This window comes from Dermochelys coriacea, chromosome 1, assembly GCF_009764565.3.
Source record: "Dermochelys coriacea isolate rDerCor1 chromosome 1, rDerCor1.pri.v4, whole genome shotgun sequence".
Taxonomy (NCBI): domain Eukaryota; kingdom Metazoa; phylum Chordata; order Testudines; family Dermochelyidae; genus Dermochelys; species Dermochelys coriacea.
In genome coordinates, this window is record NC_050068.2 from 224,192,685 (window position 1) to 224,215,070 (window position 22,386).

The window sequence follows — 22,386 nt, forward strand, 5'->3', positions numbered from 1 at the left end:
CAAACATTATCTACCAATATGTTTCTAAAGGTTGAATCTGGGTCAATAAGCCTGTAAGCTGCTTAACCCTTTCTGTCCATGCATTACCCTTTGTATAAGATTCTTTGCAATTATAAAACAGTGATAGCAACAATGATTTGCATGGTTAGACTCTATTTAGATAATATCACACCTCCCTCCTCAGTATTTACTGGCCTGCTCCAATCTTTCATTAAAGGAGCCACTCACCCTAGGAGAAGGGCTGAGAAGATGGAAGGAGCACTCTTAATAGGCTTCCACTCCATCCCTCCCTCCTATCAACGTCAAAATCTCAAAGGCTTGTCCCCAGATTCTGTGACCTTGGCAACTCCAAAATGAATGGTCGGTAAGGGTCTCCCATAAATTCTTTTGGGTTTATATCCTGGCAGCTGAAGGAACCACATAAAACCAGAGCCTAAACAGAGGGGTTTTTACATGTACTTGCCCTGTGGCCTTATGTCATTGAAATTCATGACAAATCATATGAAAATAATAATTCATTATTAAGTATAACATTTTCCCCAGATCAAGATAAAATGCGGTTTTACAAATCTGTTTCTCTTGGGATGGTTTCAAATACAATGGACAACTGAAGTAGAAAATGCAATTTTTGTACCTGTGTGCTGGATAGCAAAGTTCTGCCCCTTTGGCAATTTACAGTAACTCAGCAGTGTTTACGGTGATAAGAAAGCAACTTGGTGAAAGTGAGGTAAAACAGCTAATACAGAGCAAGATAAAACTGCAGTTAATTCAGCCATCAGGAAACTGATCACTGAGAAATAGTCTCGATATGTCATTTTGAGCCAGACCAGGTTGTGATTTCGGTCAATCCACTCCTTGTTTAAGTTTCAGTGCTAAAAAGACCATTTATCAGCCTGTCACTCATGCAAACTCTATGAGGCAGATACAAAGCAACCACAGTACGTTGGTCTTGGTGTAGCAAAGCACAGAGGCCCTTGCTAGTAAAGTTTTACTTACACTGTATTTCATCAATCTTTCCTAGAGATAAAGATGCAGTCTTGTGGGAAACAAAATTCAGTAGACCTTGTGGTGTTTATCAGCTGGTTAGAGGACCAACTGTATGAGAAATCAAACTGGAAGTGATTAGACAGCAAATAGAATGATAGACATACTAGTCTATTTGCAAGTTATTTCAAGTTGTTGAATATATGGGTTATAGCCTGGTGCATAAACAAGAGTGTTTCGCCCTCAAATTGCTAATGAGATACTTTATTTTGCCAGAGTAGTACTTACACCTCAGATCAATGAAAATGCATCTCAGTAGATGGTTATGTAACAAAGAGTGCAGCTCATAATATGCAACCTCATTATATTGCATGATATGTTGTTGGGAAATAAAGACAATTCACATTAAAGTCTTCAAATCAACTCACATATTGAGTATTTGCTTACATTTTAGATGAGTAAGTGATTAACATGTACACATAAAACTATTCTTCAGCGATTCTTTAAAAATAGCAAATGTCCAAGGCTAGATTGAGCAACCTTTATCCATATTGGTGAGCTCTTGATAACACAAGTAAGCCCATTATCTTCACTGTGACTGTTTAAAAAGTGCTTACTGTTTTAAATAAGGTTTTCAAAATCCAGCTTCTTAGCCACACTGAAAAATGATCAGTTTGGGTGTTTCTATTTGCAAAACTGCATGTAGCAGAACAGCATTTGTTCTGCTTCATTCCATTGCCTATCAATGGAATTAACAGAGAAAGCTGGGGGGGGGGGGGCAGGAGCGGAGGATAATTTTGTCACTAGATGCTGTTTCAGGATAGGTTAGCCCCAAAGAGCAATGATGTATTCCAGATGGCGATATTACAAAACAATGTTAGGTGGGCTATGTGATGGAGATGGGTTTAAAATTAGGTAGGGGAAGGAAAAGAGCCAACACTTTAAGTGGAGGCCTTTCAGAGCTTCTGGAATTTAATAAAGTAACAATGTGGCTGATCCAAGTTCCTTTGAAGTCAGTGGAAAAGCAGCATTTACTTCAGTGGGCTTTAGATCAGGCCCAAGTTGAAGAACCAGGGTATGATTTCAAGGAATGTAGGTAATGATGCATAATATCTGGGGTTCCAAGGCTGTCTGGTTTGGTAGGCTCAGATTCTCTTCTATAGCATGCTGATAACTTAGATTTCATGGAATACATATAAAAATACACCTCCCTTTGTTATTCATGTAAAGCTGTTTCCTCAACAATTTCTTTGAACTTCCTCTTTATTTTAATCATAGTGCCTGTCCTTTCTTCCAGTTACTGGCCTGCTCAGTGCATGGATCTGAAAAAAAATATAACCACCATAACTGAGTTTTAGTGTGAGAATAGAAGGTAACAATCAAACGAACCATTTCAGAGATATTGTTTCTAGTTGGATGCCAGCTGCAACATGGACAAAAGGCAGACAGCATGTGGTGTAGCTAATGTTCTATGTTGGATGACCTAAGAGACAGTAGTGTAGTTTAAGCACAGGCCCTGGGGCCGGGAATCCAGGCTTGTGTTCAGGGAATCCAGGCTTGAGTTCTAATCCTGGCTCTGACACTGGCCTTGAGCAAGTTACTGAGAGCCTGATTCTTTGAGGTGAGGAAGATAATGGGAGTTGTGAGTGATTTATACGTTTAACAAATTACCATTAGACCAGGAATCCACTTAAAACTTATGCAGGTACATTAATGTCAGTGAGGGGTGAGATTTTTTTATTTTTATTTTTATTTTTTTGCATTTTTATGACAGCAAAAGCCCTATGTAGATAAGAGTACTTTTGCCAGTATAATTTATTTTGCTCAGGAAACTGGTATAGGCTATACCAGCGAAAGCACTCTCTTGCTGCTGTAAGCTGCCATCTACACTGGAGCTTTTGCTGGTACAAAAATGTGATGAAAAATCGTACTTCTAACCATCATTCATATGCCAGCAAAAGTTTAAGTATAGACCTAGCCTATGTGTAAACTAAAAGTATAGCTATGCTGGCAAACTTTCCTAGCATAGACTAGGCCTTGCACTCTGTAACAGTTTCCCTGTTTCCAAGCTGCGACTGATAGTGCTTTATTTCATAGCAATGCTGTGCTGATTAGTTTATTGATGGTTGTAAATATTTTCAAGGTGAGATGCACATGGTAAGTACTATATATTATTTATGAACACAGATATGTGGTTTGGTAACACAAGACTTGCCTATGCTGTGATCCCATGAAAACAATAAAATTTTAGAAGTTGCTTTTCCCATGTATAGATATATATTTTAAAGTTCTAGAGTAATTCAGAATGTGTACCGTTTCCAGGTTCTCTTGTCCTTCCTAGTCCTGGCACATCAAAGAAGAAGCCACAGTGAGACATCTGTCGCTAGTTAATGTCATGGCTATGGAAGTAGAACTTCCTCTTCTGTTTGGTTCAGTGTAGTCAGCCCTTTGATGGATGTGTTCAGCCTTCATCCAGTTTGATCACTGCGTTCAGCCCCTTGTTCAGATCTGCATGTGAACAAGAATGTCCTGACCTGAGATCCTTTTTAATACAGCAGGGATCCTTGATATAAACCATCAAAGGAAACCTTTGATCTTTTGACTATCTTTTAGTCATCTGCAGCAGAATGCAAATAATAATGAAAACAAAGCTAAGGAGCAGAGCAGCTACATTAAAGAGTCAGGCTCGCTTGCTGGCAAAGGAACTAATCAAAGCTGTGATGTTTTATCCTTTCGCTTGGGGTGGGGAGAGGGGAGAAAGAAAGAAAGAAAGAAAGAAAGAAAGAAAGAAAGAAAGAAAGAAAGAAAGAAAGAAAGAAAGAAAGAAAGAAAGAAGCTTTACTCAGCAATGAAACCTTATTATTAAAAATGAAGTATTCCAGGAGTGATATTATTTATTTATTTCACTGCAGAAGGAGTTTATAAGAGACATGAGAGGGTGCAACAGTTATCTGCAGCTAATGGAAAATATTGCTTATCTCACTGTAGTTACTGTGCTTCTTGTAAGAAGTGACATTTGATGATGCTTTCAAAGGCCTGAAGATCAATTGTAGACAATTTCTCTGCTGGTCTGCTTTGCACAGGACTATTTCTGGATATTAAACACTGAATGTCAGCAAGTTTTAAATTAACTCAGTCACATGAGAGAGTCTTTACTAACTTTTTATTTTTGCAATTCATATGGAGGGAAGTTGATCCAGAAGGTGACAGTAAAATAATAATTGAAAAAAACACCATATCTGAAGGACTTTTATTTTTAAATGCATTTTCATTTTGTTTTTGCAGTATATTCTGAGACCAAGACATGGGTGTGATAGAAACCAGCAACAAAGTGTGACATTTAGAACCTGAAAAAAGTGTGTATGTGTGAAAGCTTGTCTTCAGGTTTCAAATGTCTGAAGTACTTCTTTATATACACAGATGGGCAAAATAGTTTTCACCAAAAAATGCAGAGGCAAGTTGGCCAAAACACTTTTTGAATTTGTGTCAAATTTGCTGAATTGTTTCGGGGGTGGGAGGGAGGAAAAACATACTTTGTTTTGACATTTTCTAAATGAAACATTTCAATTTGAAATGACTTTTCATTTTGAAATTTAGTTCATTTAATTTTTTTAAAAGGTAAAATAATCTCAAAAACAAAATGACATTTAAAAAAATATTTTTGCTTAGGCTCAAATGAAACATTTCCTTCAACACAAAAACTAAGCAAAACATTTTATTTCAATCCTATACAACCTTTTTTCACTTTTTCAGTTTGCCAAAATATTTCTGGTTGACTTGAAACAACTTTTTTTTTTTTTCGGTTTGGCGACCGAACCAAAAAAATCAGTTATTTGCACAGCTCTGTTTATATGTTTATACTCACACGCTCACTGTGTATGTGGGAAATTTTATGACATGATACAAACCCTAACATTTAAAATCCTTTGGTATAGTTTCCATGGCCCATTCAGTCTTGGCATCTGTGGTGAGACAAGTTTGTCACAGATTGGGATCCTCCTGGTGACAATCAAGATGTGTTCATATAACTGGAAGCTTATAGCTCCACTGAACAGAGGTAGCTATTGGGAACCTTCCAACTTTTAACTGCACCTCCTGTTTGAAATTGAGATACTGCCCCAATAATGAAACCCAGTCAACAAAATTGGCACCCAAAGAAAATATTTTATTTCTGTCAAGGTTCATGAACTCCCACATTGATGGTGAAATTATGTCATCGGTTTCCTCAGCCTATTCAGTATTGGAGCAAGCTGCAGTTCTGTGTCGCACAGTGCTGGGAATTCAGAGACAAGCTCCAGATATTCATTTCATTTAAGTCTCTCATTCAAAATTCAAAGCCTGGAACTGTGTACGATACAGGTTTTGGTAAATACAGAAGGCCAAACTAACCCTGGGTCTTGACTCTGTTGACTTCAGTGGAGCTACAGGGATAAATTTGGTCCAGAGTTTTTCAAGTATTTATTTAACGTTTTTAACCTGATTTAAGTTCTGATCCTTGAAGATTAGGGTAGTGTCCCTAATACTCATGTCCAACAAAAAATCCACACATTCCTTAGATAATCAGAGTTAGGTGGAACTGGAACAGAGCTGAGTGTTCCTTTGCTTCTGCTTTGATCTGTATGGGGTTCCAACACCCTGAGTTTCACTTTGAGTTTTGGAACTTTGGTTGACCTCAAAACTAGAGCTGAGCTGCAACACTAATTTCTGTTCGATGGACAATTTTGTTTTTCTCGCTCTGTGTGCATGTGTGTGTGTATGTTCCAAATCAGAACAAAAAGTTAGAAATGGCATGGAAATTTTCAAAAAAACCCATTTTGGGAGAAGCAGAATGGAAATTTTCAAAAAATTCCAGGCACAGAGCCAGCCAGCAAGCTGCCCAGGAGCAGCTGGGGAGGATGGGAACTCATCCTGCCTACCAGCCAGAAATCAGGCAGGCAGCTGCCTGTTTTCCATAAAAAATTTAGATGCAATCTATCTAATTCCACCAACTATTGGAAACTAAGGGAAAACTATTCCACTGGAAAAAATTTGACAGGCTCTGGTCAAAACCAATGAAGTTTATCTTTTTTCCCCTCAAATTTAAGAGGAACTGAGTGTTTCCTGATCTGGTGTGAAACCATAAATCAAGCCAATCTTTTCAGTGAACCAAAGATGTGTATTGAGCAAAAATACTGCCAACATTTAGTGTGGTTTCATGGTTTGTAACAAGAAGATATTTAAATACTTACCTGTCTGTCACCTAGGTCATGGTAACTATTATATCCTTTGCTATTTGCTTTAGGTGGGCCAAGGATAAAAAGGGTCTTTCAATGCCTTTCCTATTAAATGGTTAAGTGCTTTAGTGCAATTGAATTATAGGAGAGGATTACTGTTTGTGTTTTTCCAGGCAAGAAGAAGTGGCTGAGAGGAAATGTCTTCCTTTGATGATTATGGCAACCAATCATCTACCTGAAAGAGGGTTCCAAAGAGGATGGAACTAGGATGTTCTCATGGTGGTAGATGACAGAACAAGGAGCAATGGTCTCAAGTTGCAGTGGGGGAGGTCTAGATTGGATATTACTGAACACTATTTCACTAGGAGGGTGGTGAAGCACTGGAATGGGTTATCTAGGGAGGTGCTGGAATCTCCATCCTTAGAGGTTTTTAAGGCCCAAATTGATAAAGCCCTGACTGGGATGATTTAGTTGGGGTTGGTCCTCCTTTGAGCAGGGGGTTGGACTAGATGACCTTCTGAGGTCTCTTCCAACCCTAATCCTCTGTGATTCTCTGATTCATGAATTTCAATTTGTATTGTCTAATTTATTACAACATTTGTACATGACAGTGACATGAGGCAGACCTAGCTGGCTGATCCCTGCTACTAGTCAGACAAAGACTGGCAGGAAGAAGTATGCTGAATCAGTGAGGGGTGGAGAAAGTTTGCCTCACATCTCTTCTGTTGATTAATGGGAAGTGCTGCTGGGCTCTGAAGAGAGTCCCCTCCAGCCAAAAGAAAGAGAGTCCCCTCCTCAGCCTGTAGGATGGTAGCCCTGGCACAAAGCACCAAGAAGGGAAAGATTAAAAAAAAATCCGCAAACCCAAAATCCTGGTGAATTTCCAGGACTTTATCAAGGTTATCAAGAAATCTGGTTTAGCCCCTTCTCCCTCACCCTCAGAGAGGAAAAAGAATATACATTCCTTACAAAAGGCAGTTCACATTGTAATGTAAATTGTCTAGTGCTGTACATTAACTTTTGGACAGACTGGCCCTTCTGCCTGCTAGCTATCCCCAGACAAGCCCAGACCAGAATTCTGCAAGGGTTGGTAATTTGTTATATAAATGTCAATCTGGTAATGGGGATTTCTTTTCGTCAGATGTTGTCTCAGAAATGTGCTCGTTTAAAATTATTAATTTATTTAATTACAGGGTAGGGAAAGATTGGCGTAAGATGAGGACTGAAATGTCCCATCTCATTTATCAGCACAACAGTGTTAAAAAAAAAAGGGGGGGTGTGTGAACACATTCTGAAGTTTATGTTTACAATTGGAGGGGCTTAACAGGTGCTGAAATCCAGGAGTTTAGAATTAATATGGGCCCCTCTCATACCATCAAAAGAAACACAAGGGTTTCTGTCACATACCCACTTTTCTGACTATAACATCATTCTGGGGGCCCAATTGTGCAATCAGATTTGTGCAGGCAATCTTTTGTGCCATTGCTGAAACCAAGATCACAGTATTGGGGCCAAGGATGTGATATGGGCTATAAATTAATATTTCCTTGCTTTCTAGATTTTTTTTTCTTTTATGTTTACTTTCTAGCTATTGTAGTTCAATAGTAACTGGCAAATTATTAGTAATTTTACTTAAACTAATCTTTTCCTCGTTGTTTGGAGGGAAGAGATGATATTTAAGTACTTATCTGTTTGAACAACAGATTTCTTTCCCCTTGTGAATAATATGTACTGGCTTTCTGTCTTCTCTTGCCTCTCTTGTGAGTTTACACCCGGCAAGTTTTAAGTAACCTTATGGATGCTTTTTATTTGATCTCATTTTTTTATAAACTGGTTAGCTTTACAGTTGATACCTTTTGTGCCATTTTGTTTCCTACCAGTTATTTCAATTGTGCACTCCATGACTAGGCACTGTACTAACAATTAACACAATGATAGCCCTTGCAGCATGTTTTGCCCAATCTAAGATCTGGACAAAACATGATAGGTGAATAAACAGACAAATGGAAAGAAGTGGAAGTTTATGAAACACCTTGCCTTGATTTTTTTACAAAAATAAAATGTCCATTCAAATAAATTTTAAAAAGTAATTTGGACATGAAAAAAATTCACTTGAAAAAAGTATTTCAAAATTAACCTTTTAGTCTGGAGTTTCAATTCCGCCATTTTAGGAGAAAAAAGAACTATGTTTATGTCAGAAACAGGACACTTCACCTTGGATCGCATTATCAATATATATCAGCATTCATGTGCAAATACTGTACTTATGAAGTAGAAATCACTAGCTGAGATTGGATTCATAAAACATTTGAAGTAACAAGCACATCACCCAAATGCATAAACTTAATGTATACATTCTGAAAGCAAAAATTACAGGAGGCTCACTAACAAGGGCAGTAGTATCTCATTGTATTTAAATAAAACAAGTTTGTCGACTACTTTTTTTTTTCTTTCAGCCTAATTAGAACTGAGTGGAGATCCTATTTGATATATTACATAGCTGCTCCTAAGCTTAGTTTTCCTGGCTGAAATCAGTACTAAATGAGTTTTTATCCCTCCCCGCTGCTTGTTACAGCTAAAAGAATCTGGTTGTAAATTGGCTCCAGAAGGCTTTGGGAAAGCTACAACTGGATGGTTAAGCAATCATAGTTTGTTTAGCTTACTGGGACTGTCAGTAAAGCTTTGTAATCTTCACCCAGAAAGAGCTGGTCAGTGAATTCTCAACGGTGGTAACTTGCTAATCTCCTTTGCAGCTAGCTGCTGTCTCTCATCAAATGAAATTGTCACTGGGCTTCTGGAACTTCCCTGCAACTTCTGTTTGAGCAGCCAATATCTATTTACAAGTAAAAAAGCTAAGTGTGTCTCAGCAACCAGATGCAGTTAAACTTGAGGTTTAACCAGCATGGTAAGCCCGAGCTGCTTTCTCGAGTTTCTAGTCACCATGCTACGCCCTTGAGCAGCAGCCACAAGGAAAGAGCTTTATGAATTAGACCCAGCAGATAGAACAGCTTGAAATATGAACTGCTTAAGAAAAGATGGTGCGATTTGGGCTATAACCCTAGATATATTTGGGGGAACAGAGGAAAAAGCAGTTATGGGACTGTACAGCTCTCAGAACAGATAAATTGTTCCCTCTGACTGCTCTCTGAGCCTTCCCATAGGGTGACATGTATGTGACCCAGCTCCGGAGTTTTTATTCTGCAGCCTGTGTAGCATTGTCCTAGGAGCTTGCAGAGGACTTCCCTCAATTATGGTCTCTCATCTTCTGTGATCAGGGCATTGGCACAGTTTACAAAGGATTCCTTAGTGTTATGTCAAAGGATATATTAGATTTTGACTAAAACTGCCTCCCTTCTATTTGGAGTAATAGAAATATATGCAATTTACTATTTCTTTTTCTTTCTGTTATCAACTCCATATTGACTATTGGTTCTGGGTAACATTTTTAGATGCACCTCAGTGACTTAGTCTCCTAAATCCCACTGAAAGCCAAAAGAAATTGGGCTCTTAAGACACATGTGTTCTCTGAAAAATGTATGCTTCACTAGAATTTTTTTTCATGGGGTAACACCTTCCTAGGCAGAGTTTCTTTACCATGCAAGTGCAAAGGTTCACAATGAGAAACTGTCTGGGCATTAATGATATTTGCTGATTAGTGGTATTATAGATTAATGGAGAAAATTCAGTTTAAATGCATGCACACACAGAGTGAAAGGAATAAAATTGGACAGGTTGGCATTGTAACAGGTCCAGTGTGGATGGTGGCTTCCATGATGTGGACAGCTGTCCTCAAAGAACAGGAATGGTTCCTGGATGGAGGCCACCAATCCATTTTACACACAACACTGAACAAGCAGCAGCATAATTTTGATCATAACTTATCTGAGCTGGCTTCAAACTCCTGCTCAATTTGCTAAAGTTTCTGACACCTATTTAGTTGTTGTTAAAGGAGATGCCATTTGTAACATCAATGATCTGCAGCAATAAAATTTATCTTAAGAAAATGAGGATGAGGGATGTCGGGAGGAGAAGGAGGGGAAAAGCCATCAAAACAAATAACTAGTTATGAAGTGTATTCACAAATGGAAATAAATAAAGCAAAAGGTTCTGTTGATTGTGGCAGAGATCTTGTAGGAAGGTAGGTTGTGGTTGCTTTGAAAAGCCTTGACATTAGTATCTGTAACGATAAAATGAGGTTGGCTACCTCAAAACTAGCTCTGCTTTAAGTCTGAACAAAGGATGGGGATCCATTTAAGAAAAGTCACATTGCAATTTCTTTTTATTTTCTTTTTGTTTATCATATTAACAATGCCCACACATCCCCATTTCCTTACAGATATAACTTACCCTCTTTGTGCATGTGCATATGGTGCACTCATAATAGAAAATACAGGCTGCAAGCATCACACAGGAAGGAATATGGCAGTCATAGAATCATGGAAAATTAGGGTTGGAAGAGACCTCAGGAGGTCATCTAGTCCAACCCCCTTCTCAAAGCAGGACCAACCCCAACTAAATCATCCCAGCCAGGGCTTTGTCAACTTGGGCCTTAAAAACCTCTAAGGATGGAGATTCCATCTATTCTATTCATCTATTCTATCTGAATTTTAATTAACTTTTATCAGAACTGCTGCTTTGGAGGCCAATGTTTCTTCTGTTCTTACTCAATTTTTGTTCAGTAGAGAAGCACAAGTTGTTTTTATGATGAACCTTTCTAGTATTTATATATATTGATATAAGAAAGAGTGGGATCACGGGAAACGTTTGTCACATTTTATGCAGACCAAACAGAAACATATTGCCTGAATGTCAGACAGATCTTGGGCCTTATTCTGCTCTCACTTTTATATCAGTGTAAATCAGGAGTATGTCCAGTAAAGTCCCCGGAGTGACACTGGTGTAAGTGAAATGAGAATCGGGTTCCTTTTATACAAACTAATGAAGTCAATTGTGAGGGTTTTTCCTGACTACACTCTCTATTTCAGTGGCTTACTATTTTCATGGGAAAATGAGAGCGAATCTGGCAGGGGTAGACACTGTCAAAATGGATTTCTGGGGTTAATTTACCTATTTTGCAGGCACATATTTTCATAAGATTTAATGAGCTGCTGAAAGGAGGAGTGCTGCTTTTTTCCCTGATGGCAGAGAGATGAAAACAAATGGCTTTTTAGGATTACATTAATTGGCACTTTAAAAGTTAATAGAACTTGCATCGATTCACAATAGCAGCACATGGGAGAAGCATGTGGGAATTCCATTGAGATAAACTGAAGGCTGGTTGCTGAATAAAATAGTAAGTTTCTATTTGCAGATTCTGGATACAGGGCCAGTCCTTTGATTCTTACTTAGGCAAGTTAGTTGACTTAGTAGAAGTTTGCCTGTGTAGGACTGCAAGATTGGGCCTGAAAAAGAAATTGTATTTAGAGTAGGTTTTCAATATTCCAGATTAAGAAAATCTTTTAAAATATTTTTTAATTTTATAAACAAAAATACCCATTTTAAATCTAGAAAGTGACAGATGAAAGAATCTATTTCCTTCCTGTAATGCCAACCACATGGAAGTTGCATCCAGTTTCCTTGTTCCACAGTTGCTTGGGCTGCCCCATGTGTCTGATCATCAGATGTATAAACAGAAAAAATGTGCATAAATTTCTTGGGCCAAATTCAGCTCTGAGATACTCACATACCATGCCTGCCAATGGCAGCAGGAAAGGCACATAGGTATCTTCTCTTTGGGTATATCTACACTGCAATTAGATGCCTGCGGCTGGCCCGTACCAAGTGACTTGGGCTCGCTGAGCTCGGGCTGTGGGCTGTTTAATTGCTGTGTAGACTTCCAGGCTGTTTAATTGCTGTGTAGACTTCCAGGCTGGTGCCCAGACTCTAGGGTCCTGCAGCCTGGGAGGGTCCCAGAGTCAGGCTGCAGCTTGAACCTAGAAGTCTACACTGCAATTAAATAGCCCCACAGCCTGAGCCCCACGAGCCTGAGTCAGCTGGCACAGTGTAGGGATATACCTTCAGAGGGCAGCATTTCGATCACTTGTATTCAATCCAAAAACAATAAAGGTGGAAACTGCTTTAGTTTCATATGTTACTTCTCACATTTGTTGTGCAATTTATTGTGATGTAATGGCCCTGATTTTCTGGTCTGGCTGAGCTCTGCTTGGCACAGCATCCAGAGGGAGTGGAAGCAGCAAAGGTGGCTTTGAGTCATTTTTATGACTCCTTAGTAGAGCTGGGAAAAATTTTTTTGGAAAATACCAAATTCACTGAAAAATGTACTTTTTGGGAAAGCGAAACTATTTGTGAATTCAGGTCAAATTTGGTGAATAGTTTTGGATAAAAAAACCCAACTCTTTGATATTTTCAAAACAAGAGTTTTGGCATTTCATTTCAAATTGACATTTTCTAATGTTTTGCTCAACACAAAAGATATTTTTATTCAATTTTTTGTTTTGGCAGAAACCGTCCTAAAAAATCAGTTTTGGTTTGAAATGAAACAACTTTTTTTTTTCTTCCAGATTTTTTGTTTCAGCCGCAAAACCAAAAAATCAATTATGCACTCAACTCTCCTCTTCAGCCCTAGGCTTCTGACTTGTACATGTGGTGTTTGAATTTGCATCCAGCTGCCAAGAACCCCAAGGGTTTGTTCCATCAGCCAGGAATAGACAGAGAGAGGCAGTGCTCCATTTTATACCCCCTTGTGCCCAGTCGCATCCCCTGGGCAGGGTTGATGCTGGTTCTGCCCCATCTAGGTTTCCTCCACTTTGAAAGAAACATTATATGGCCAGTTAAGCTGGTTTATGGCCTCTCTGTACTGCCCAGAATTAACTCCCTCCCTTCCTTCCCCTCTCCCCACCCCAAGCCAAAACATGACATAAAACCTAACAGTGAAAATTCTCAAACCATATATGCCAAATTTTGGGCAGAGTTTTTCTTTCTCTGTATCTTTCTAGCTGTCTTTTCTGTGGTATTTTTCTATCTCTCACTCTTTCTCTTTAAACCCCCTATCTGTTGGATTTTGGATATATCTTGTCTAATCTATTCCAAGATGATATTTTTTAACACAATCAGGGATAGGATAAAGTAATTTGGAATCTTTTTTAAAAAACAGTTATTGGTTTATGTAACAATTATGGGGTTTTTTGCTTGTTTGTTTGCTTTTTTTAACATCTCTCTCTTTGTGGTGTATCTGTATGTTACATATTCCAATACATACAGTACGATAGTAAACATTGTATAAAATTGCAGAAAAAGACATGACATAAAAGAGCTAATTGTTTGAGTTGACTGCACATACATCAGATGTTTTGTGCAAAATCATTCAGCGGTGCCATCAAACTATGAATGTGGTAGTTTAAAAAGGAATGAGAGGTGACTCAAGGTAAGACTAAAAGAAAACCCAGAAGAGAGATTTTATATCTCTTAAAGCTGCCATACAGTATCTAATTCCATCCTGGGCAATAGTATCTGCACAGCTGATGACAGCATTCTTACAAAAATGTGTAGTATAGCCTTAAATAGTTATGAAACTAGAGTGGTGTGATTTGTTTTGCAGAGGGTGGAGTAAGAATGAGGGCAAGGCTTGGTTTTTAAATGGTGCACTTAAGGTCACGGACTGACTGGCTCCAGTCAGATTATTGCCCTTATGTCTGCAGACAAGCCTCTTAATAACTACATCGGGGCTCCCGCCCTCACAAACTGCACATGGAAAGAACAATGTATTGTGAGGATAACATATAAGATTCACCCACCCATTACCACTATAGAGGAGCCAGTGCTTTGCTCCTGGAATAGGCGTTTTTACTGAGGTCATAGAAATGAGAACTTTCCCATAATTAAAGGTGAATAATAAAAAGATGTTTTTAGTAAAAGAAAACTTGTGTATAAGATTCCACTGAGAACATTTGTATGGGTTTGTACGTGTATTTGTATATCTCCCTTTTGTTTAAAAAGACTGGCTCCCCATGGCCACCTGCCAGTGTCCTAGATTCTCTGTCAGGTTTCAGGACAGGGCATGGTGCTGAAGCAGCAGAGATTGCTCTAGCGGATGACCTCCCCGTCCATAGACAAGGAAAGTACATCCACACTCATCCCTCTGGACCTCTCTGCAGAATTTGATGCTGTTGATCACCAAATATCCCTGATCTGTCTCCATGATGATGCAGGATTGAACAGAAATGCCTCAATGTTACTATATGGCCAAACAGCCATGGTAGCAAAAAGCATCCAGTTCCACCTGCAGCTAACCGGTATAGCCTTGTTCATCCTGCTCGACGTCTCTGTGGTATTCAATATCATTTACCAGCAGATGCTTTTGCCTCCCCTCTAAAATGCTACAGGGGGCAACAGAAATGTCTTGAAATGGCTCAGGCCTGGTCTACATGAGGAACTTATGTCGGTATAACTATGTCGCTCATACCTGACCAACATAGTTATACTGACCTAACCCCCAGTGTAGACAGCGCAAGGTTGACTGGAGGGCTTCTCCCATTGATATAGCTATCACCTCTTAGGGAGGTGGAAAACCTATGCTGATGGGAGAAACTGCCCTGTCAGCGTAGGTAGCATCTTCAATAGGTGCTACAGCTGTACCACTGTAAGTGTAGACAAGCCCTCAGCTCCATTCTCCCAGACCAAACCGAAAGGGTCATTTGTCGGATGTATAGAGAGTTAGAAAATATTTTAGCTTTGTATTTGAACACAGTTTGAACCAATTGTTACCATCTTCAGATTGGAATGGATTGGAAATGCAGAGTTCTTGGTTACACTGTCCAAGTGACAGATGGAGGGACCCCGTGTTGCTAAAAAATAAAACATTCTCTTTCAAGCCTCAATTTTCATACCCTCCGTGTGATTTTTAGTGGGTGGTGGGTGTATAAATCCAGCCATAATACGCAGTACAAATAACTTATAAGTGATTGAACATTATATTTTGGCCATGCAAAGAACTTTATTCGCATTTGCTTTGATTTCCGTCTCTCCAATATTAATTTCCATATACTCCTTCCCCTTTTTGGGAAGAATGTAAACAAAGAATGCAATGCTGATACTAATAAAGGCAAGGATTAAACTGATTTCAGTGAGAGCATGAGCAGGCTTAATATTTTATTTTCAACAAACCTTTACGCTTCACTTTAACTAAAACACGAAGTTCTCCAACACACGTGCAGTTAACATAAGCCCTGCAGAAGAAATACTAGTCAAAGCTTCAGCAATGCAAGAAAGATCTAAATTTGATGTATTAAACAGTTTTCCACTGGCATTGGTTTTGGCTATTTGTGTAACATTACAGTTCAGAAACTATTTAATACTGCATTCTGTATCCTCCAGGTTGAATTACTAAAACAAAAGGCATGCTTTAAGAACACTTAATTAAAAACAATTGACTAATTAACATACAAATAATAATGAATGATGTAGTAATTTAATTTAATTATGACAGGTTTCAGAGTAGCAGCCATGTTAGTCTGTATTCGCAAAAAGAAAAGGAGTACTTGTGGCACCTTAGAGACTAACAAATTTATTTGAACATAAGCTTTTGTGAGCTACAGCTCGCTTCATCGGATGCAATGCAATGGTCTCTAAGGTGCCACAAGTACTCCTTTTCTTTTTAAGTTAATTATGGTTGCAGTTCGGGACAATGTCAGCACCTTTCTGTGGAACTTGACCAACATGCTAGAATTTTGAAATTGCTGACCTAGGCGAAGATTTTGATGCACAATAGTAATTTTGGATGCCTCAATTTTGGGTGCCCAAAATGAGACTTGTTAAAAGAGACTGATTTTCAAAAGGCTGGTGCTCAGGACTTTCTGAAAATCAGCCCCCTATTAAGGTGTCCCAGGTTGTGTACCCCAAAACGGAGGCGTTGAAATCACTTTTGAGAATCTTGGACTTGCATGTAAAGCAGGTGTATGACTCAGTTGACTGTGAATATTTTTTTAAAAACAGAAATAGAAACGTCCAGGGTCCAGTTTGTTTTTTTGAGACACACACATCCCATTTTAGGCGGTTGCCAAATATGAAAGAATGAATGCTTGTGTTTGGTAGGTTAAAAACATTGCCTGTGGTTAATTCATGCCTCAGAGCTCAAAGCTCTAAAAGTGCTGGGTGGATGATTGTGGTTTTTGAAAATTAAGGTGTTTCATTCCCTGTAGTTTCTCCATCTGTGTATGTCATCGTTTTCAAAGTTTTTATGGCAAGCTTAAATTTAGAGTCCTTGCTAGCATTGTGGCTTTGTTGGGGCACCCTCTTTATCCTATGTGGTCATGAATTTGTGCTTCCTGTCTCAATGCAGGTTGGGTGTGGAGCTTCTTGATGAGATAATCAGGGATGGGCAAAATAGTATCACAGATCAGTTATTTTCCATTCACATGGCTTCTAGATAGGCAAGAAGTAGGCTTAGATAGCCAAATTAATTCAGAAATAATAGGCCAAAATATAAGCGAAGTCAAATGTATGTCATGGGCCAGGTATTAATTTTCTGGTGATGGTAGGTGGGAACATAACTCTGGTTATTTTTTTTTTCAATTTATTTGGGATTTTTATTACATTGTGTCTCCCATGTTAGTGAATGTGGTTCACTGGCCACCAAGATTTTCAGAACTAGGTACCTGAAGTTAGCCTTCCAATTTCCTATTCAAGCATTTAAATAACCAGACCTGAGTTTCTGAAGTCAATGGGAGCTGCTGGTTGCTCACTTTTGAAAATCAAGCTGTTTATTTAGGGGGCTAAATATGAATTTTGGAGCCTAATTTAGGCATCCAGGTTTGAAAATATTGCTGTTGTCTGCCTTGAGAAGTAATAGGTGCATTTGACATGGCTCCCAGACAGAGGATCTGTTAAAGTACATTCATATTATTATGGTAACTACATCTCTGTGTGTAAGCTCTGGCCAGGTCTATGCTAAAAAGTTAGGCCAATGCCTCTATGTTGCTCAGGGGTATGAAAAATTCAGGCGGTGGTCTTTTAACCCACTGGCTAGAGCACTCCCCTGAGATGTGGGAGACCCAGCTCCAATTCCCCCTTTGCCAGATGTGAAGAAGGTATTTTGTACTTGGGTCTCCTAGGGTACATCTACATTGCAATAAAAGAAAAGGAGTACTTGTGGCACCTTAGAGACTAACAAATTTATTTGAGCATAAGCTTTCGTGAGCTACAGCTCACTTCATCGGATGCATTTGGTGGAAAATACAGTGGGGAGATTGATATACACATACAGAGAACATGAAACAATGGGTTTTATCATACACACTGTAAGGAGAGTGATCACTTAAGATGAGCCATCAACAGCAGCGGGGGGTGGGGGGAAGGAGGAAAACCTTTCATGGTGACAAGCAAGGTAGGCTATTTCCAGCAGTTAACAAGAACATCTGAGGAACAGTGGGGGGTGTGAGCTGTAGCTCACGAAAGCTTACGCTCAAATAAATTTGTTAGTCTCTAAGGTGCCACAAGTACTCCTTTTCTTTTTGCGAATACAGACTAACATGGCTGCTACTCTGAAAACTGCAATAAAAGCTGACCTAACCATGGTGTAGACAGCATTATGTCAATGAAAGAATTCTTCCATTGATCTCACTACTGCCTCTTATGGTGGTGGATTAATTACAGTGACCGGAATACCGCCCATGTTGCTGTAGTGGTGTACACTGCAGCTGTGCTGCTGCTGCTTTTCTAGTGAAGACATAGCCTAAGAAAAGGATTAGGGGGAGAACTCTCTGGAGAAAAGAGTAAATAAATCACCAAGCTCAGTGGTCTCAAAGATTTTTTCACAATGTGAAATACTTATAGGTAATCCACAAATGATTCCTTTAAAATTATCCATGTGCCCTTCTTTATGTTATTACACAGAAAAAAAGATTGAAAGGTTTGGGACTTCTTGTTTGTTTTCTTTTATGTATTCTTTCTCCTTCTATATTTTTGCAACCTTAGAAATATCTGGGATGTCAATTCTGAAGAGTCTTGGTTTTCTTGGAGGACTGATTAGCCTGTGTCAGAGATGTAAGCTCAGAGTTCTCTTAACTGAAATGACAGATGTGCTGAGTCTTTACCCAAGACATCTCTTCTCCCAGATGTTCATTTGGCGCTGGAATTTAAAAGATGTGAAAAAATAAAGAGTGCAGCTCTGACTAAAAATCCCTCCCCCTTTCCTTCACTTGTGATAATTTCAGTAGTATCCAGTTACCATAAAGTCTTCCAGGATAGACAAGACCAAAATTTGTAATGTGGGAAAGTGAATATGAAATATTTGGACACCACTTGGAAGATTTAAAGCACATAAATGCTTTGTATTGTTGCTGTCCAGTTTCAGACAGATTCTGCCCCGCCGCCACCTCCGCTCAACACAAAACTCTGACTGAAACCAAAAAGAATTTTTTGCATGTGTGAAGTAAGCAGGATTTGGCCCATAATTCAGGTAAATTAAATGAAACTAACAAGATAGCAGTGCAGTATTTTTTCAAGATACAATTACATTTGCTAATTTGACTTCAGTTGTGTGAAATTTATTATTAATAAAAATCTACCATGAATCAAAAGCAGGTGTTCTAATCTGATACAATTATTAATCCTTGAATTGAAAGGAAGATTGTATGTGGGGAGATTCAGTACCCTAACTACCAAGGTATTCTTACTCTCTTTCTTTGGCCCATTGTCATCCATAATGGTAATTTGTAATCACATAGCTAGGATGTTGAAGACCCAAGTTCCTTTTCCAGTGACTATTTAATTATTTAAACAAAATGGAACTGCTTCAACGGGAAAAATTCAGAGAGTCATGCCCTAGAATATCTCATTGCATGACGGGTAGGGTGATTTCCTGCAGTGTGGAATACCTCAGTTTAAATCCCTTCTCCACATCAGGCAGAGTGGGGAATTGGACCTGGGTTTCCCACCTCCCAAGTTAGTGCTCTAACTACTGAGTTATAAGAGAGGCCTCTGCCATTGCTGCCTTTAAAAATCCACTTTTGGTCCATTCATTTGACCCAAAACAAGTTGTTGAATTTTTTTCAATTCACTGAAATTTTTCACAATTTTTAATGTCAGTTCGGGTTGAACTGAATTGTTTTGATTGTTTTTTGTTTTGTTATTTTGGAACTGCCAGCAAACCAAAAAATCAGTTATTCACCCAGCTCTAGTCCCAAGTGCCTGTCTCCCTTCCTTCAAAGTCCTTCTCAAAACCAGAATCGGTCAAAAAACAGTTAATATTTATAGCCAAAAAATGTCATTGAATGTTTTTGTCCTTTTTCTTTAAAAAAACCACCTATACTCCAAACCTATTTCTTCTGTCAGGTCCGTAGCATTAACCTATGTCAGTAAAGTGCTGTCAACACCTATTATGGAAATTCAAAATAAAATTTTAAAATTAAGAAAGATGCTCTAGCGCCAAGTTTTTCATAAGTCACCAGTGATTTTGAATGCATCATTTTTGGGATGCCCTGCTTCAGACACTTCAAATGTGCATGATTTTCAAAAAGTTCCAAGTACCCACACTTTGGAAAAAATAGTCTCCTTTTAGGTTGGGCACCCAAAAAACTGAATCACTTTTGAAAATGTTGGCCAATTTGCAGTAGCATCTGCATGTGTGTGTGTGTGTGTGTGGACGCGCACACACACTTTGCCTGTCTATTTAGACTGTAAGATCTTTGTGGCAAAGACTTCATCTTCCTTTGCATTTTGTACAACTCAAACAATGTTAATTCTTAACAAAAAGTGAATAAATGTAATAAATAGTGTACAAATTATGTCTGAGCCTCTGCATTCCCATTGAATGGGACAGAGGTAATGGAAGAACCTGTTTTATGATACATGGGGCCAGCTGCATAATAGAAAAACAAAGGCCATATTTGGATTAGTCTTGTGGCTCTCCTCCATGCTCCTTTCATTAGTGCTCCTCCCTTCCCCAACCATCCCTTGGAAGAGAAAGAGACAGGACAACACTGGAGGCTTAAAGAATAACAAAATCCAAAGGGGTTAGGGAGACGGTGGAAAGGATAAACAGACTCGAATGTCAGGTTCTGCCGAGTCAGCACCTGGAACGAATGTATTTTTCTATTATTGTATGCTAAGTGGGTTTGCCTTAAGAATTGCTTGGAATTTAATACTGGCATTTCTTGAGGAACAGGTTTGAAATGAGTTTAATCATAACCAAGTGATACTCTGCTAATTTTTAAAAGGCAGCTAATTATTAGACATTTCCGTGGCCATTTGAAGGTTTTTTCATATTTTTTTAAAAAAAGAAGCAAGTAAGCCAGATGTTTCTTCTCAGATTACAGCAGCCTGCTTGGTTTGCATGTACAAAATGGAAATAGGCCTGTTACAGTACCAGGTGTTATACGCAACATATAGCATGACTGTTACTATTATTTATACAGTAGTCCTCAGTCTCAGGCTTATACCCCATGCCTATATCTATTGGTGTGACTGTTAGAGCTCTCTCAAACAAAGTTCTCTCTGTGGTATCAAAAAACACTGCTCTAAGCTACATCACTGGAGAGACAACCCCTCATGTCACAATATACTGTAGCACCTGAAGCTTTTGCCAGCTTGGATTGCAGCTGATAGGTACAGGTCTCAGTTGAGTATTACAATAAATGACTTAAGGTAAAGAAATGGCATGGGTCAATGAAAGTGTGGTGGAATTTACTGAGTGTTAGCATATGCATTTCAGGACTGTCTAACATTAGAAAGCTACAGTTAGGAAGCAGAAAAGAATTGCAGTGCACCCACAGACAGGTCATATGTTTTTTGTTTGTTCTCAGAACTCTATATCCCACCATCTCTATGAAATGTCTCTTTCAGCTGGAAGGGCATTCTGGGTAATAACATGTAAATGATCACACTGAGAGCTAGATTTCTAAAATTGCTCAGGGCCAACCAGATTTCCACGGGCTCAGAACCCACAATTGAGGCCAGATTTTCAGACGAGCTCAGCTCCCATTTTGGGCACCTGAACAAGGGCCAGATTTTCAAAAGTGCCCATTCTGCAACAGTTCACATTATTACACTTACGGCCAGGTTTTCAAAAGTGCTCAGCATTTATTTTGGTGCTTAAGTTGGTGCTGAGCTGTCTTGAAAATCTATCCTTCACTGCTTCAAAAATGTGGTGTCTAATGCTGTCACAATAAGTAGCTTTTAATTTAAAAAACAGAATTTTTCCAAGCAAAGTATCTATTATGGACACGTTTCATCTTGTCAGAGCTTGTCAGCGTGCTACAACAATCTCCATTTATGAAGAATAATAAAGCATGAGATAATATCAGCCCTACAAAGTTGTATTTCATTTATGAGAATTTTTTCAGTCATACATGTCGTGTGGTTAAGTAAATTAATATAGGATCAAACCATACAGTATATGACTATTTGCCCATATTTTATATATAATCAGTGTTAAAGCTGTGACTTTTATCCATTATATTTTGGGGGAAATCACTGATGTGCCATGAGAAAGTTTGAAAAAAAAATCACAATTTTTTAAATTTAACTATGTAGTATCCATCATTTCCCCCCTTGTCTATGTCCATCTGCAGATTTGGTGCCCTTGCTACACTTTCTAGCTATGCCCCTATATCCTGCAGTTTTGACAATGCACTAATTCACTGCATTACTTCTGGGGTAGCCTTGAAAAACCATGCTGAAGCTTCCATTAGTGCAGATCGCATCTGACCAGTTACTCAGCAGCACCACTGAAGAGAATGGGAGCTGTTTAGGTGCTCGCCCCTTTTGAAAATCGGACAAGTGCCCTAAATGTGGATTTAGGGGCCTAACTAGGCACCTACTTTTGAAAATCTTGGCACTAATTTTTATGTTTGTCCCTTTGAAGATTTCACAGTTTTACCATATAAACCAGTTCTTGCCTCATGCTAATAGTTATTGCCAGTTCCTCATTAATGTTAACGATGATTGTTGTTTGAAGCTGTTTGGCTCCATATTGTTTGCTTTGCTTTATGAAGGAAAAGATGTGTATCTTTGTGTGGATAGGAGAGGGACCAGTTCCTGCTGGTGTTCATTGTGTATAAGTAATGTTTAGAGTTTGAAGCAGTTATTACTCCATATTCTTGCTTTGCCTTGGGCACGAGAGAGCAAGTCTAGTGGTTAGATCAAGATAAGGGGCAATGATCTTATGTCCCCAGTTATACATAGATGTAACTCCAATGTTGTGAAAGGAGTTTCTCCTGAGTTACCCTATTAC

At 38.8% G+C, this 22,386-nt stretch overlaps 1 protein-coding gene and 1 non-coding gene across 2 annotated transcripts in view; both read left to right on the forward strand.

Annotated features, from left to right (window-relative positions):
• Nucleotides 1-22,386, forward strand: part of LOC119855632 (potassium voltage-gated channel subfamily KQT member 1-like) — a 765,296-nt gene that overhangs the window by 583,152 nt on the left and 159,758 nt on the right. The gene's annotated exons all lie outside the window — the stretch shown is intronic.
• On the forward strand, nucleotides 5,299-5,434 carry LOC119850291. The gene has a single exon (XR_005290816.1). It is a non-coding gene; the product is annotated as a small nucleolar RNA SNORA5 (small nucleolar RNA).